The following is an 18,994-nucleotide window of genomic DNA, read 5'->3' on the forward strand; positions in this document are numbered from 1 at the left end:
TTGTTGCCTCCCCTGTTCTATGAACTTTTTTTTCTCGTCTTCGGTAATACCACTGGTCTTACGGAAATGGGTCGAATCTCCTGCTTCATTGCATTGTATTTGGTGAGTTCTGACAACACTAAACGAAACTCCTCCTCAGATATCTTACAATCAGCCATTGCTGTCGAAATATGATCCTCAATGCTGTTCAACTTTGCTTCGGCGAGTATCTGAATATTATGGTGTTTTAATGCTTTCTTTTGCAACCTACGAGAAATGAACTTTATCGCTATTCCTGCCAGTCCTGAGACTCCAGCCACTATTTTCATGCCAAGTACAATAGGCGTGGCGATAATAGTTGATAATAAACCAACACCGGCTACACCGAGTCCCATGCCAGCCGTTACAAGCGGGGTGTCAACTCCGTCGAGAGCATTCACGGCTCTGCGATACTTTTTATATAATCCAAGTCTAAATTCCCTCTCCTTCTCTATTCGATGTTTTATGTTGCTTATTTGATGTAATCAAAATCCATCAACACTATCCATCTTCTCATCGAGCGCTGGAGATAAACTCATAGTGTATATTATGGTCATATAATAGTCTTTAATTGGTCTTGCTATGAATATCTTACTGCTGGACGACTAAATAACATATGACCTGGGCTTTCTGGCAGGGGAGAGACTACCACACTTTTTCGTTTTGATGGCCCCGAGTACGATGCCACTATATATAATCTCAGTTAAATTATGTGCTTTACCCATCATCACATACGGTGGAGTAATGACGATATTCAGTAGCCACTCGATGTTTGCTTCGAATATAGTCCATTTATTATCATCTTTGAGAGTAAGATTGTACGAAGTGTTTTTATGAAGTCTACTAATGTTGACATCGGTTAAATCTCCTAGATTATCTGTGAATGTAACTTCTTTCCGCTTGTATGCATTATCTTGTAAGTGTAAAGCGTATAACTTACCATCAGTACCGTGTTTACCGAATCCTTCTGTGTCTCCGAGATCGGAAAGCGCAATTGTATTACATTGTCTGAGTGTTCCAGGGTCTGATGAATCAACGATTATTTATAATATGGACTGTTACACTCAAGTATCCTATATGTACAGGTTGGTGTTTTACATCTAATACAGAAATTTTGAGATCTGAAATAATACCCCGCTTTAATTTTTGTAATGTTGAGAAAGATTCCGTTATATCGCTATTATTTTTTTCATCTTTGACTGGAACAGCTCTGAGTAGAGTTGAAGGACTTTTAAGTTGAATATTATCCGTAGTGCTTATTTGATCAAGATGGATGAACAACTCTTTATAGGGTAATTTAGCTCCCTGTGCTGTTTTGTTGGGTTTTATTTCTGTTGCTAATCTTTCGTCTCCTATTACAAATCCAAGTGTGTCTGCTTTGTTCCAGGAAAGAATTACTTGCTTTTCTCCAGAGTTCAAAATCAGCATCCCATTCGACTCATTTTGTGTGAGAGCAACTCCCAAAGGCTTAAAAAATCATCATTGAGTGAGCATATGCTGTAATACCCATCAGATATAATGCGAGTGTATCCATGTATAAGTAACTCATGATTATTTCTAGCAGCACTTATATTGGTCATGGCTGGGAACTTTCGAGTAACGATTGGAAAGGAGATCTTATTTGTTTTAAGGGTGGTTTGGCTTATATTGTTACAAAATTTGTACAACTGAATGATACCGCAAACGCTTGAAATGAATTTCTATATGATAAAACAGAAAATAATTTTACTAACCCAGGAATTGTAAGAGTTAATGAATCAATAAGAAAGAACTTATGTATTGGCAATTCTCGGTGCACAATCGCAAACACGAACGTCCATTATTGGTTCTGGGATGGGGCTCGATGCACAAAAACAGTTTGTCACAAACGTAGAGGATACTATTAATTCACCAGTTGACATACCATGTTCTATAAAATGTTATCAAGATGTATTACAGTACGCTCAATCCAAAGTAGACTATGTTTATGCACCGGGACTATACATGTAATATGGAACTTTAGATCAGTCAAGTGAAAGCCTATAATAATAAAATTATTATTGCTACCGATCAACAAAAACCAGGTACAAATTCAGATATTAACAATTAATAACGCAAACAAACACAGGCAAAACGGGAATAGTCAAGCCACAGATATCTACTAACACTCCTACTAACGCACAACCTCAAGTACCACCACATATTGCAGCTAAAAATCAACAACATATCAATGAAAGAACAGCGCTTATAGTAGGTGGAGTCGCGGCTGGTTTACTCATGATTTGGTTAAATAGTTCTTAGTGGATACATACAACAACCCTGCAATTGCTACGATCAGTGCCCACAAGTTTTGACTAAGCCAAGTGGTGGTCTTAGCTAATACATTCAAGAGCCAGGAAACTATACTCCCTATTATACCGGGAAGTGCAGACGCGGCTTTCCCTGCGAGCTTTCCCAGTGCTGAACCTAATTCTTTTAAATGCTTTTTTATCCACTCTTTTATACCATCCCTATCACTAGGTGGTGTACCACCTCCTGTACCACCACCGGTAACGCGAGAGTCAAAGTTGATATAATAAATCCCAATGCGGTTAAAATACTGGCAATGGTTATTCCCTGTTCTCTGAACAATGTTTTAATTTTATCGGCCAGTGTAGTGTCATCGTTGAGGACTTGATCAATAGTTTCTCGAATTCGACTGACTTGTGAACGAAGTGCCTTTCTGTTACTCGAAGCAGCTTCGAGACGGGCCGATCTTTCGTCTTCTAAGTTACGTAATCTTTCTGCAACGCGACGTCTACTGAATTCATCACCCGCCTGTTCAAGTTTTGTTTTCTCATAAGCTATATGCTTGTGGAGTTGGGATAGCTTGGCTATATTATTGACGAGTTCTCCACGCATTGTTTGCATTGCCTTGTCAAGACCTGGTAATTCCCTAATACTGAACTCCGAGGATGGTACACTGACCATGGAATTATCGTAGTAGGTATCCAAGATTTCTCCGAGTCCATCTGAGGCCAGCTTCAAGCTTTCTTCCAAATTATCTATGGTACCGAGTTCATCACGCACAGTCCGAAGAACCTTAGTAGTCTTCACGGAAAGTTTTTCTCGTCGTGAGTAGTCTACAAAACCTAATTCATTACAAACAAAGTTGATGCCATGTTTAGCGGCTATCATAGACAAGGCTAAGGGCTTACGAGTACGAGAATTCATAAGATCAATATACGGAGAGCCACTCATTCGCAATATTCAATTACTATCTATCTCAAAGTTTGAATAGTCCCGGACAATAGGACTAACATCTTTAAAGGTATCGTAATAATCATTAACAGTTGATTGTAAAAGTTCATTGTTAAGATTCATGTCACCAAGGCTGGTTTCATCAGTACCCTCTTCGATTGTACTAGGGTTATCAAAGTCATCTAGATTAAAATCATCCATTTTTATATTAAACATAAGGTTACATAATTTCAATATAACAATGTCTTCGCAATACTAACGCAAGTTAAACCCACAACGTAGACTTCTAGATCCATTAGGGGTCAAAGCAATTCGTCAGTCTGTAACTATAACTAATAACCAGAGTACCATTGATCAGAATCAAACGCTTCTGGTTCGCTTTCCTAATCTCGGCGTACACGATGTGTTAGTTCCAGGAACTGTCCGACTAGCATTTACGATTAGTTTGACTTCTACCGACGTTAACAGGGAGCCTGTTCAGAACATAGGTCGTGCTATCGTTAAGAAAATCGCGATTAAAATTAGCGGTAATGAGGTTTTGAGTATCGACGATAGCGATGTATACTATTGTTACATGGATCTTTGGAGAATGGATAAACAGCAGGAAAACTTACAATACCAAGGTATTTGTAATCTGAACACATTGAAACTGCATGTAGGTGCTGAAAATGGCGATAAAAGATCTCGCTGTTGCCAGCGCATTAGGTAACCGATTCTATATTCCGCTAGACTTTGAATTACTAGATACCCACATGCCCTTTTATCAAGCATCCCTAGGCGATAGGTTAGAATACGAACTCACTTTTAATGACTACGGTAGAGTAATCAGAGCTGCTGAAGATGCTAGCTATTCCATTGAAAATATCTCGCTGGATTGATAACAGATCCTGAATTAGCCAGACAAATTCGTAACCAGTATACAGGAACTTTAGCCATTTTATACGATCACATGCTTTGACACTGATAGATCATGAGGAGCAAAAAGGATACAACGTGGAATATCAATCTAAATGTCCCAAGAAATCGTTGAAGGGTATTTTAATGTTGTTCGAGGACCCCTCCGATGCATTTAAAAGAAATACCGACAAGTTCTACAATCCCAAGATTACAAAAGTAGAATTGACTATCGAAGGCGTTCCTAATCAACTATATAGTCAAGGAAGGCTAGCGTATCAACACTGGGATGAGAAGTATGCGCTGTTGCTCGACATGCAAATCACGGACGATGACCAACTACACGGCAGTGGGAGGAGAATAGAAAATGCAAGCGAGGATGTCACTATACAGATAACTAAGCTCCAGGAATCAGCTGGTAAATTCAACATATATTTGTACGGGATTATGGATGCGCAACTAATATACAGAATGGACGATTTGTGCAATCTATTAATAATCTTTTACCTAAAGAACCGCACTGCGCTATCATCTGCGGGCAAACGGGTTGTGGAAAAACAGCTTTTATTTCTAGATATTTTGCAAAGTCATTATCGGGACGTTTTCAACCATATTATTCTTTTGTGTCCGACTATAAGCGTTAATAAAACATACCTATTGAGAGATTGGGTAATGAATGATGATGGGGTGTACAGAGTTGATCCGGGCGATCGTTTACAAGACTGTTTACGAGTATGTCACGAAAAATACAAAGGAGAATCAACCCTTTTCATAATAGACGACTGCAGCCCGAGTAAAGAACTAACCAAAAAGAAAGATATGCTTTCATATGTAGCATTCTCCGGATGGCATATGGAGCATAGCGTTTGGGTACTTACTCAAAAATACAACTCTGTCCTAAAAGATCTCAGAGAGCAGACCAAATGGGTTGCCTTGTTTCATTGCAAAGACGGAGTTTCATTCGAGGAATGTTTACGCGAAAATGATGTTATTTATGTCAAGTCAACGAGATAAAGTCAGAAAACTGTTAACAGCAAAGAAGCACTGTAAACTTGTATTAAAAACCAATCAACCATCTGTTTATGCAATTGCTTAGCAAAATGTAGCAAAAAGAGCAAAAATATGGCAAAATTATAGCAACTATAGCAAAAAGATATCAAAATTATAGCAAATATAGTAAAAAATATGATAAATGGAAAATTAGCGGTTATTATGATGTAATAATGTGGCTTGAAATCCTCATTCTTTCGCAACAGTTTATTATTATGGGCTGTATTGGATATGTCATATTTTATTATGTTAGACTTAAATATCTCCTTAGGTATTACATTATGGAATGCGACAAACTCATTGAACAAATGCTTAAAGATGATGAGCCAGAACCTATGACAGATAAATCTTTAGATAAACATAGAGAAAGACTCGCTGCTTTGGCAGCCGGTGGAAAATGTTCTCAATATTTGGGAGAAAATTATACCATTGAAAAAATTGATAACATGACCACGAAGAAATTAAAAACTGTACGTGCGTTACGAGTCTAGACTGGGAGCTACCGTAACTAAAACAATAGGTTTGGCTATGTTACAACTATACACAGTCGTAGCTAGTATGTTTCTTCCTATCCCGGCAGAACATCGCATGTATTTATGCGAATCTCTCGAGAAAGACCCATTCATTGAACACGCTATAAGCTCAGTAAGCTGTGAGTTTTATTATAGATACGGAATGTTCTTACCTCCACTCACCACAGCTTTAATAAAGGCTAGCTATTGTCAATTTAAACATTTGTCTATTTAAACATACGTGCCCACTTAATAATATAAATGACACAAGTGACACCACAACAGATTGCGGAAAAAGTGAACGAGGATATAACACCGACTGCACAATCACAACAGACTGCGGAAATACAATCATGAGTGAATGAGGAAATACTACCAGTCAGAGTGATGAAGAACCTAAAAAAAATCGCAGCCAGAAGAAAGGGTGGGCTGTATGGTTGTTTTATAAGACCGGAGAAGAGAAAACATCACCCCTGATGTCACAACAAGTTCAATTAGAGGTTAGCCCCCATATAATGCTATAAGAAGCATGACTACTCCAGTTACAGACGGTAAAATGTTGGTAAACGCAAAGTATCATTCAGCGGTGGTCAGTGGCTTGGCTAAAATGATGACTAAAGCCACACCACCCAAGCTAGATTTTAATGGTTATGATATCGGTATGATGATTCTCGATATTGGATTGGCTATGACAACAAAAGATATGCTTATCAAACAAGGGCTTATCCCAGAAGACATAATGAAGTAATTAAACATTTGAATATTTTATATTCATATAATTATGGCATCAATTGCGATGATGGTCGGTGGAGCTGTTGTTAATGCTCTAGCTTTTTCAGGGAGTAAATTTATTTTCTAGTATGAAAGGTTTGGAGCGTAAACGACATAATAAAGCATTAGAACAACTCAAAGCAGCCCAGTCACAATGGACCAGGCGCAGAATGGAGAGATTAGATTTTATTAATGAAGAAATACGTAGGCAGGGACATTTAATTCAAGGATGCCATGCACGAATACTTCCTCGTTTATGGGAAAAAACTTGACCCAATGCCAAAACCAACAATAAGTCAGTTTTATACACCGTCAGAGGAACAAAAATAACGTGAGATGGCATTCATCATGTTGGGACTATCTGGTGTGGCTATTTTAGGTTACACAATAACTACGCATAAACCATGACCTATCAGCCATGCCACTCTGACTGCTAATCTATACATAGCGCAGACTGATTGTTAAGTTATGTCAGGCTGACTGTTGTCTATTTGTAGCTACACAGAAGCTAGTGTCCATTACATAGCAACTAATCTATAAATAGCGATGACTCACCAGTGGAGATGTGAATTGCATTTAGACAAATGATATGATAGATGTATAACCATGAATCTTTGCAGATTTACACTCATGGGGAAGTCGACTCAATGTAACTGACGTTCTGTTGGTATTTACTGTGGCATCCACTCTTATTACATCAGGCAGGGAAACATCAACTATACATGTTTTGTATGTGGGATAGGGGTCAAATGTCGTTATTGTTTATGTAAGAAACACGGTGCTGATAGGGTCAGGAACCAGATTATTTATGCTAGGAAGAGAGATTACATCAATGAAAGGAATAGGTTGGGGAGAATACGTATTTAGATATATGAAAAACAACCAATTAGTCATTTGACTCATTTTGCGTATACCATTAAACCACAATGGTTTTTGTTAGAGAGTTGAAGGTTTTAGCAAAACAACGTGGTCTACATGGATATTCTCGAATGAGAAAAGATGAATTGATCGATTTACTCGGTTTGGAATACAACAAACCCCAGACTGTTAGAGAACTCAAAGCTCAAGCAAAAAACAGTGGGCTGAGAGGTTATTCTCGAATGAGAAAGGCTGAATTGATCGCTTTACTAGATAATAATGATGTTGATAAAAAAACAACAAGATGATGTTGATAAAAAACAACAAGCAGATATTAATTAAAAATTAATTCAAACATGGATGTTAATGATGTTAAGCCCATCATAACGAGCAAAATTAGCGAGGAGTTAGATGATTTACATAGTATAAAATACCAGCTGACGATTAAAATGTCCTTGAGTAAAAATAACACAGACGATAGCACTGAATATACCGAACCATATTTCCGGAGCAATCAAGAAGTTATAACCGAATCTGATACTTTAAGAGCGTCATTAGATATATCAATTCAGAGGATTATCATGGAACTGTTCTGGGTGAACAATACCTTCCAAAAGGCGTGCTGGTTTTCTTGGGGAATTAGTCAGCAAAGAGCCAGAGTCACAGGAGACTAATCACAATTTTATTTACAAGAACAATTAACAATTTACAATATACTTAGATAATAACTGAGGGTGCCACAGAGAGTCGGTACACACTCTGCGCTGTGGGTGAGAGGTCTGCTTGGTAAGAGAGTCAAACCCCTTCTCTCCTTCTCTCCTCTCAATCATTCTGGACCAAGGCTTATATAGCCAAGGTCACCTGACATTTAGTAAGTAATAAATATAAATGTAAACAGGAAATCATCAGTGACATACTTGCACATCCTGTTCAGGATGGCAGACGGTGGATGTACACAAAACTGGGGATTAACAATTAGGATTAGCATCTTATAAATAACAGCAATTAAATGTTTCAAGGCATATAGATGTCATGGCTCCAGGGTAAAGAGCCTTTGCAATCAAATGTTCTTCAGACAATGGGTGTCGTAAATCAGTCACCATGACAACTTCCCTCCGTTACGTGAAGCTTGGACCCCAAGCTTACATGAGTCCAAATTGATATGTGTTAGTTTTTTCACCAACGAAAACGACCATGCAAATGTGAACAAAATCAGTTACATGAAATCCTTATGCAACAAATATATCTATGCAATGGCGATATGAAAGTGATCATCTAGCCAATTTGAATTAGTGCCAGTTTGAAAACTAACCAAGTGATCTTTGTAATGTGCAATTTCACTACAAGGTAATTACTGCTTTGCACAGATTCAATAAATATATCACTGAAGGTTCTTTGAATTCAGGAGTCTGGTTTGGCTGGAGGACTCAGTACCGAATAATGATAATGAGTAATGTCATAAAAAGTACAAATTAAACATCTCAGCAAATATTTCGCATAAAGAAATTTGAAACAAGGAGTCTAGCTTTACCGCGTGACTCAAACGGTACTTGTGGGTACGTTTGCCCTTTTAAGTACAATGGGTGCTCTTCCCGTGTCTTTGACGGAGCTTGCCCAGATATTGCGGGTGCGATGCCCAAGAAGAAAAAAAATCCTTAATTCCGACATCAAAACTCTGAAATGCTGAATACTGCTGTGCTGTTAATTACTTAATACTGACATACAATAAACATATGTGTGGGGGTGGCTCACCCAAGAATATCCCTAATCTGAATTCAAAGTCCTAGACAATACATTCAATTTTGTACCAAACTGTGCACATTAATTACTTGTAATAAATGACAAATTTTGTCGTTTAGATTTTTGAAATTACTAGTCGAGCTTTAAGGTGTGACTCGATAACCCTACAGCTTAGGTTTGTCTGGGCCCTAGCTGTATCTATATGTCTGGCGTGGCCTGGAGACATTTCAAAGATTCCCTACACAATAACTTCAAAGATCTAGCTTGACTAAAGATGTAATTTGGAGTATATTGCACATATATAAAACTGAATTTTTGAAAGACACATTTTGGCATTAATATACTGGCTTTGATTAAACATACCTGGTTGCACTATTCAACAGTCACACAATATATATCCTTGATTGAGTCCATGTAAGTAAACACAAATTAGTAAGTCCCAATGAGATATCTTGTACACAGTGTCCATCTTGTAGGTGCCCGTGAGGCGGTTTCTGTATTGTGCAGGTTCTGCATGAAGATGGCTGTGGATGGGTCTCTGTGGGATAGGCGTGTATACTTCTTTTCTAGGGTCGTGTGCAGGAACGACATCTTGAAGGGGAAGTCTTAGCAGTGTTGCTAAGATATTCGAGCAGGGACCGGAGAACTTGTTCTTGATCGGAGAGGTTTTTGTTCTTTCTTCAATCTTGTTAGAGGCCTTTTCTTTGTTCTTGGCGATTGGCCTTCAGGAAGGTAGTATATCCTTTCAATAAGAGACTGTCACTTCCTACAGTATTGTGAACCATATGCCATGCTGCAAAGAGGTACAGGAAAGGACAGACTAAGAAGTCTGTCATATCCGATAGCTCCACCAAATTAACAACGCATGGCGGTCTGTGACGTTGATTAATGAACAATTTGCATACTCGTATATGCAAGGGGCCGACGTATGGTTCCTGTAGGAAGTGACAACTTGGAGACGATGGCTTGCGGTATATACAGTTTTACTTTATACATGTCGATATATACATACAAAAGACACTATGTGCCAGGTCAGCACATAGTGGTAGTGGTTGTTGTCTAGGTGCCCCAGAGCACCCAGCCTAACCCTAGCTAGGCTAAGGGTAGACCTTTCTTTTCTCTATCTCTCTTTTCTCCTTCTCTCCTCTCTCTCTCATTCTGGACCAAGGCTTATATAGCCAAGGTCACCTGACATTTAGTAAGTAATAAATATAAATGTAAACAATAAATCATCAGTGACATACTTGCACATCCTGTTCAGGATGGCAGACGGTCGAAGTACACAAAACTGGGGATTAACAATCAGGATTAGCATCTTATAAATAACAGCAACTAAATGTTTCAAGGCATATAGATGTCATGGCTCCAGGGTAAAGAGCCTTTGCAATCAAATGTTCTTCAGACAATGGGTGTCGTAAATCAGTCACCATGACAGGATACAGGAAACTTTAGAATGCTGGACTAATAGAGGTTCCGGTTGGGGTGTGGAAAAAATCGATAGTTAGACATATCAAATTATATGCCCTTCAAAGGTGGATCTTATATAGATTTACCACCGTATTATAAAAAGAAAAAAGCCATAATTAATTTAAAAAATAAATCCGATGACTGTTTAAGAATGATGATAAGATCTGCATTGTTCCCCGTAGATTCTAAAATTGCAAACAGACCTTCGAACTATCCCCAAAACGATGGACTTAACTTTGATGGTATAGACGAACCTACACCAATCTCAGAAATTGATAAGGTTGAAAAGCAAAATAATTTAGCTATAAATGTCTTTGGACATTCTTCTAAAGGAATTGTTGTACACAGGATAAGCTCCGCTCCAGAACATATTCCCAGAATCGATTCATTTCTAATTGAAAAATATGGTAAGTATCATTATACGTGGATAAAAATTTTAAGCAGGCTATTATACGATCAAACAACACATAAGGAAAAGAAATATTTCTGTGAAAGATGCCTACATGGGTACAGCAGACAAGATCTATTAGAAGCGAATAAAGAAGACTGCAGAGGTGTTGGACAGAATGCTATCAGGATTGATATGCCTAAAGAGGGGGAAAATATATTAAAATTTGAACATTATTGTAATCAAATGCCAGTACCATACGTAATTTATGCTTACTTCGAAGCGCTTATCAAACCTATAGAAAATAATCAAGATAATCAATATAATCAGGATAGTTTTACTTACAAAACTCAAGAACATATTCCTTGTGGGTTTGGATATATAGTTGTAAGGTATGATAGGAAAACAAACCCACCCGTGATTTACAGTGGTCCCGATGCAGCTGGAAAGTTCCTAGAATATCTACAAATTGAAGAGAGAATGATCAGGGAAAATTTATCGCATAAGAAACCAATGTGGATAACGAGGGATGATTGGAGGGCCTATAAGAGGTCAAAGAGTTGTCATGTTTGTAATAAACCCCTGAATGGGGATTCCGTAAGAGATCATTGACACGTCACGGGTAATTATCGGGGAGCCGCGCATAACGAGTGTAACTGGAAACTAAAAATGAATTCTCAAACAATACCCATCCCTGTTGTGTTTCATAACCTTAGAGGATACGATTCTCATCTCATCATGCAAGCTATCTCAAAGACAGACGATGGCTTAACGTGCATTCCTAATAATATGGAAAAATATATATCGTTCTCGTTGACTAAACGTATACATTATACGGACAAGGATGGGAAAGCCAGAATAAATCAAAGTAATGGACTTAGATTCATAGACTCCGTACAGTTTCTGTTATCTTCCCTGGACAATTTAGCAATGGGAACAATCCCGATGACTTTGCAATAACAAATCAATATACTGATAGGTTAACACGTCATTTGCCGAGAAAAGGTGTATATTCTTACGAATATATGGATGATTTGTCTAGATTAGACGAAACTAAATTACCAACCCTTGAATCATTCTACAGTAACTTAACAGAATCGAAAATAACCGATGCCGATTATGATGCCGGGATAAATTAGGTTGTAAGAATTTAGGCGATTATCATGATCTGTACTTAAAAACCGATGTACTGTTACTCGCCGATATATTCGAGATATTTAGACAGACATGTTTAAAACAATATGGATTCCAGTCCCAGACTATCGTGGGATGCATTGTTGAAGAAGACCGGCATAGAATTAAAATTACTCACCGATTATGATATGCACCTGTTTATTGAGAAAGAATTAAGAGGTGGTATATCAACGGTAGCGAAAAAGGTATTCTAAGGCTAATAATAAATTAGTGGAAGGATATGATCCGAGTAAACCCAACACGCATATATTATGTCTTGACACCAACAATTTGTATGGATAGGCTATGAGTCAACCCACTGGTGGTTTTGAGTGGGTCGATGATATTGAAGTGGATGATATCCCCTCAGATTACCAGCTATTTTGAAAAGAACCTATATAAGCTCATGAATAACTCAGTATTTGGTAAAACTATGGAGAATCTAAGGAAGCCTGTTGATGTTAAATTAGTCAGGTCTGATGAGGAAGAAAGACTCATGAAACTTATAGCAAGTCCGGCTTTTAACAGAAGCAAGATATTCGATAACTACTTAGGCGCGTTGCATATGCAGAAGAGTAATATAAAATTCAACGGTCCGGTGTAAGTTGGTATGAGTATTCTCGACTTGTCAAAACACTTAATGTATGACTTTTATTACAACGAACTTCAGAAGCAATATGGCGATAGATGCGAGGTGTAATATACTGACACGGATTAAGGCCTAAGATGTATTCTATAAAGAAGTCCGATAATGGAGAGATAAGAAAAGCAAAGGGTGTTAAGAAGTATGTGGTAAAAAAGCATATCAAACACGAACAGTATAAAGAATCATTATTCAAGGGTAGAACGTTCAAACACGAGATGAACTCTTTAAGAAGTTACAATCATAGGATATATGGATTAAGAATGAACAAGGCATCATTATCACCTTTAGATACAAAGAGATGGATTGATAAGGATGGTGTAACTACCTACGCTTATGGTTATTTAGGGCAGTAATACTGTATTGTTGGGAACTATGAGCAACTCTTCTCGTACAAATGCCCTGCCCGGTCCATCTTTAAGATAATAAAGAATAGGCTCTCCTTCTTTCATAACCAATTGACTAATGTTATATGTCTTAAGGGACCAAATCAGATCGGTTGCACAACGTAGGCCTCCTCGAGTTCACCAGGCTGGTATAAATATCTTACGCTTACTCTATCCGGAAGTATTTGTTCTTTGCCTCTCCTCGGTGCTGAAGATTCAGAAGTCACATATTTCACTTGGTTTCTTCCCGATTAATCTTGTTGAAATAGCTTAGTGGTCTGCAATTATATATGCGGCTCAGTGCATTAGCTACTTCTGTTAAATCCTTCGAGGTTAATGGCTCAGCCTCTTTGTAGCGACTAGCCACATCCCCTACAGTTAAAGCGTATTTATACATTTTGCGTCTTACCTTATCATGGGGAAGAAACAAGAGGTCAGCCCGGTGAACTTCATTTTTTTGTAAAAATATCAAACCTCTTCCTTGGTATATAACGTGGTGCCGGTAAATATATTTGCCACATCGCTTGTATCTTTAACCAATCCGTGGCCACATCTTTAGATACCTTAGCCGCGGTGGCTAATTTTTTTATTGCTCCTATACCTTTCCAATATCCTCTTGGGCTATAGTAAATTGTATCCATTATTAATTAATATTGATGTTTCTTTTAATACGACTTATTACGATCGTTGAATCGCAACCTCATTTTTGCATAAAAAATTCCCCCTGTAGTGGTGGTATAGGTATATAAATCTGGCTCCAGTGGAGTTGCGGTAGAACCCCCATGACTTATACTACTAAGGTTGCTTTACTATCATCTTTGATATCCGTTGAATTATTGATTTGCGAAAATGTTAGCAGAAATACTTGACCTCAGGGGCTGTTTATGGTTTCATTGGATATTTAACCTTTCAGGAATGCCTTTATCATTTCAAGACAGTTAAGCCTACATATATTCACATCGATGTTTCAGACAGCTGTGGATGCGGTATTCGTTTAGAGTGAAAACTGATCAGTTTCAATACGTAAAAGGTAGGTTATGTCACATGGCTAATGACATATTGTCCGTTAGCAACACTGACAAGCTCATCTTGTCTTGGATATTGTCTTCTCTCCAAAAATATCCGTTTTACTGTTGTAAGATTTTACAGTACCGTACGTAGTCAACTGAGTCACCGAGCCTGACCATCCGGTATTCCGTTTTACTCTGTTTTACAACACACATGAGGTAAACGGGACTTCTTCTGCCTAGGAATTCGAGTTTGAACTGCAATGTTTCTGTTGAGTCATTTTTTAAACAGCTACCGAAATAATACATTTGAACTGTCGGCGAGTGTCATTGACTGTGATAATGAAGACATAAGATGACTACGAAAGAGTTCTCATGCATTGTTCCTGATAATAGCAGAATAAGGAAACTGCCCCATAATCAATTATTAAGAATGCCTTATTACTTCCCCAATATCCCTCCACCCAAGCATTTGTTCCTTGCATTTCAGGATAAATCATAGAGCCAGAAGACTCTTTAGCAATTCCTGTAAACCCTGATTGCTTAAAATTAAACCCTGTGTGTTAGCGAATCATCATCAGCAAGAGTAGGAGTCTTGTTTAACTGATCCATTTTCTGCTCATGAAGATATGTCTGACTGTCTGTTGACAAACATTGCTTAAAATCCTCAAGCAAAACCAACGGCCTCAAACTATCAAAATCACCACTGACCTCCTTTGAGGGCACACCGCCTATCAAACAGAGTTTACTTCTCTCTTGCAAACTTCCTTGCAAAAAGTATAACCATCCATTTTCTTAGCAGACGTAAACTTTTACCTGTAGGCTTCAGGAACCAATTAATAAGCCTTCCAAACTCCAGTCTTAACAACCTGATAATCAGAAATCCTATCAATAGGTAAGACAAAATAAACTTCCTCAGCTTTTCTCCTTAACACCCTTTGCAACAATATGGTCCAAAGATCCTGAGGCCATTTCAAACTGTCAGTCACCTTTTCACATCACCTTCAGTGAAAGTCTAATCTGCTTGGAAAGACCAAACGATCCATTACCTTTTGAGGTACGATGAGAGAGACCATTCTGTAATTCAAGTTGTTTAGCCTAATATTTTTATTGGCTTTAATTCTCATTTTTTATTCTTTTTATTCTTTTCAGCTTCAATTTTATTTAGCCGAAATTATCTCGCTCTTTCAAATTCTAATATCATTGAAGACAAAGCATCAGGCCTTTCTTCGATCAAAGCCAAAGCATCATCGTCCAATTTTCTTTCCTCAACCAGGTAAGCTGAAATCAACCATAGGTATACGTGATTTTCAATGTGTTTCTATAACGCTCTAGCGGTATTCCGGAAGTTTACATATCGCACTGGCATCTAAATATAGTAACTCCCTCACCACTGCTTACGTTAAATAGTACTACATTCCTGACAATGTAACACAAAACATATCAACATAAAAAAATAACAATGTGATGTTTTGCTGCTGGAGTTTATAACCTACGCTATATGCCCGATGGGCACCAGCGTTATCATCTAGAGAGACAAAACGTGGAACAACATAGCGCACAAACTATTGGTGCCAGTACGTTGCCTCGTAGCACTGACCAGTGACCCTTCCATGGACAATAGTGCCGCCTCCCTGGTCTAATGGTAGAGCGTCCGCCCGGAGAGCGGTTCGATCCCCGGCCGCGTAATACCAAAAGACGTTAAAAGATGGTACTTGTTGTAACCCTGTCTGGCGCTTGGCATTAAGGGGCTAAAACAAGGACTGGTCGGCTCGGAGTCAGTATACTTTGTCTGAGTGGGGTATTCATGTCAAACTGCGGCATGGTATGTCAGTGTGGTAGCACTATAAATCGGCATCAGGCCGAACTAATACAAGCCACACACAAACACACACACATGCATGCACGTCGCTATATAAGTCGAATAATCTTGGATGCGACGTTAAACCCAATTTCACCTCACCTCATCTTTTTGTACAACGTAATATTTGGAGAAACTCTTGAGAGATATAATTTTATATCGTCGATTTTAACATCATAGGAAGTCCTATCTCAGAGCCCCGTTCCACAAAGCGATAATAACACTCAACTGTCGTAAATATAAAACGCCAATGCAAGGGAATAACCAATCTCGATTATCCACCGAAACAGATTCTAGTTGGCATAAAATGAATGAGTGAGTGAGTGAGTAGGGTTTTATGCCGCGTTTAACAGTATTTAAGTTGTATCACGGCGTGTCAGCTTAATGTGGGAGGAAAGCCCGAAGTGATGCAGGTCTCAGACGTTTACCACTTCGGTGAAACCCACGAGCACGGGTATGGTGCTGACAAACCTAGAAACATAATCGGGGCGAACCAGGATTCGAACCCACAATCATAGGTTTCTGGCGTGCCCAAGGGACGCAGCTCTGCACAGCGAATCGCGGCGCCTTAGACGACTGGGCCACCCAGTTGAGAGTGAATTTGGGGAAGTTTATATCGTCCATTTTAACATCATAGGAAATCCTATATCAGAGCCCCGTTCCACAAAGCGATAATAATTCTCAACTGTCATAAATATAAAACGCCAATGCAAGGGAATAACCAACCTCGATTATCCGCCGAAACAGATTCCAGTTGGCATAAAGAGAAAACTAGCTGTGAACATTATATGAATGGATAACTGAAAATGAGGGATGGCCAAAACATCTTTGTTGTTGTAGACTCAGCATAGGGCTGATGAGCTTACGATGACACAAGGGGATTTCAGTCCACAAGTAGATCCATGGATCCAGTTCAAGTAAATACAAAGCGTCAATGCAATAAAATAACCAGTCTTGATTACCCATCGAAATAGATTCCATTTGGGCACAAAGGGCAAAAAGCGCTACGATGGCTTTGTGGAACGATGCCCTGGTTTCAAACAACACATTTGCCAGTACTGCATCATGTTACTAAACACATCATTCAGCTATTTAGAACAATCATTAACTTAATGCTAGCTCATTAAACTTTTTACATAACATATTAACACTAATTCTATGACGCAAAAACGCATACATTTCATGTCATTGTAAAGAAGCGTTGGGTCTGAACGCCAAAGGTTGAATTTCCAACGTGAGTATAATGTATGAAAACTATGGTGGGTCATTAAAACCAAACATCAGCTTTCCAATCGCTTATCTCTCTTCCTCTGTTATTTCCGATTGAAAATGTAGATTGATAACACTTTTAATAAAAAATAGAAGAAAAGAAGAAGTAACGAGATCCTTCGATATTTGGGGTTATAAATTGGTAACTGAAGTATTTCATGATCTTCTATGCATATAATACATTTTGCTCTCTTCTTTGCAGGTGAAAATGTCATCTGGGATGAAGACAATTTCCATGTCAATGATTTTCTTGACCTTCTTGGTGGCATGTGATTCGAAAATCTATGAATTAACTTTTAAAAGAGCACACGCTCGTCCAAGTCACATAACTGCGCCAAAAGTTAGACCATTTAAGGTTAAAAGCTCATTTCAATGCCTTGAAATGTGTGCATATATACTTATAAATCCTTTCCTTGGGAGACTGTGTTCTTACCTAGGCACGATCTCAATGCAGTGTGAGTGTCTGATTTGGGACGAATTCGAACAAGCGGGGGATGCGATCGGGCCATCAGAGACAGCATGGTGCTCTACAGGTACGAACATGTATAATATTAGAAAAACGGAATCATATATTCACTAAAAATGGATTTCCATTGAAATTGATAGAATTCATGACTGAAATAATGTTTCACACAGTTCTTCTTCCTCGAAGCCTCATTTTCAAAAAGCATTAGATCTTAAATGCGGTATGATAAAATAGTTCACCTCATTTTTGGACATTTTCAGTTTCATTTTCATTTTCAAAATGTGTGTGTGTGTGTGTGTGTGTGTGTGTGTGTGTGTGTGTGTGTGTGTGTGTGTTATGCGATTATGTGTATAGTTTCTACAGGGGATTAAAATATACTCTTTAAAACAAGGTAGAGGATCATGAAATATAAATGTTCATATCAAGTATTGTGTGAATCGAGCGACCCAAGTATGTTTATGTCTGTAAAACGTAACACCAAAGCAAATCCTATAGTTCGCAAGTGGCTCACGCAGTGCTTTGGGTGACCTTCCATATTTTGACACTTTCAAGGAAATTCGAGTAATCTCTGTGGACCAATCTTTCTGTCAATCTATTGATTCTTATCACATACTTGTGATTTACTTGATTTCATTCATTGTTTGTGTATGAACTAGGGATGGCGGCGTCAGCAACTTCTTTGCGCAGAGTCTTCCGGCTGAAAGCAAGCTGGCAGACGTCAGTGTACAGTGGCCAATACGTTCATTGTTTCAGAGTCTGTGATTAGCAGACTATGCATCAGGTAGCAAAAAACCCAAAAGGTTAGGGATCGCGCCTTTTCTTGCGTCCCAGGACAACGACAAGTGTCGGGGATCGATTGATCCGAAACCAAGCTGGGACGTGATGGGTGAGTGAGTTGGGTTTAACGCCGCTTTTAACAGTATTCCAGTTATATCGCGGCGTGTCAGCTTAATGTGGGAGGAAAGCCCGAAGTGATGCAGGCCTCAGACGTTTACCACTTCGGTGAAACCCACGAGCACGGGTATGGTGCTGACAAACCTAGAAACATTATCGCGGCGAACCGGGATTCCAACCAACAATCATAGGTTTCTGGCGTGCTCAAGGGACGCAACTCTGCACAGCGAATCGCGGAGCCTCAGACGACAGGGCCACCCGTGCCCCCAGCTGGGTCATGGAAGGGAGATGAGTGCGTCAACCTCATAGGCCACCGACCACACGTACGTTGGCTTAACTTGGCCGGGTGCTGCAAGAGGAGTGGACCCGGGTCCTTCA

The 18,994-nt window shown here is 38.8% G+C and overlaps 1 long non-coding RNA gene across 1 annotated transcript; it reads left to right on the plus strand.

Annotated features, from left to right (window-relative positions):
• The first annotated feature begins 14,062 nt into the window (after positions 1 to 14,062).
• On the plus strand, positions 14,063 to 17,586 carry LOC125377438. The gene is made up of 3 exons (XR_007219626.1): positions 14,063 to 14,149; positions 15,279 to 15,402; positions 17,459 to 17,586. It is a non-coding gene; the product is annotated as an uncharacterized LOC125377438 (long non-coding RNA).
• Positions 17,587 to 18,994: the final 1,408 nt, after the last annotated feature.

This window comes from Haliotis rufescens, unplaced genomic scaffold, assembly GCF_023055435.1.
Source record: "Haliotis rufescens isolate VD_foot unplaced genomic scaffold, xgHalRufe1.0.p SCAF_9, whole genome shotgun sequence".
Classification (NCBI taxonomy): Eukaryota; Metazoa; Mollusca; class Gastropoda; order Lepetellida; family Haliotidae; genus Haliotis; species Haliotis rufescens.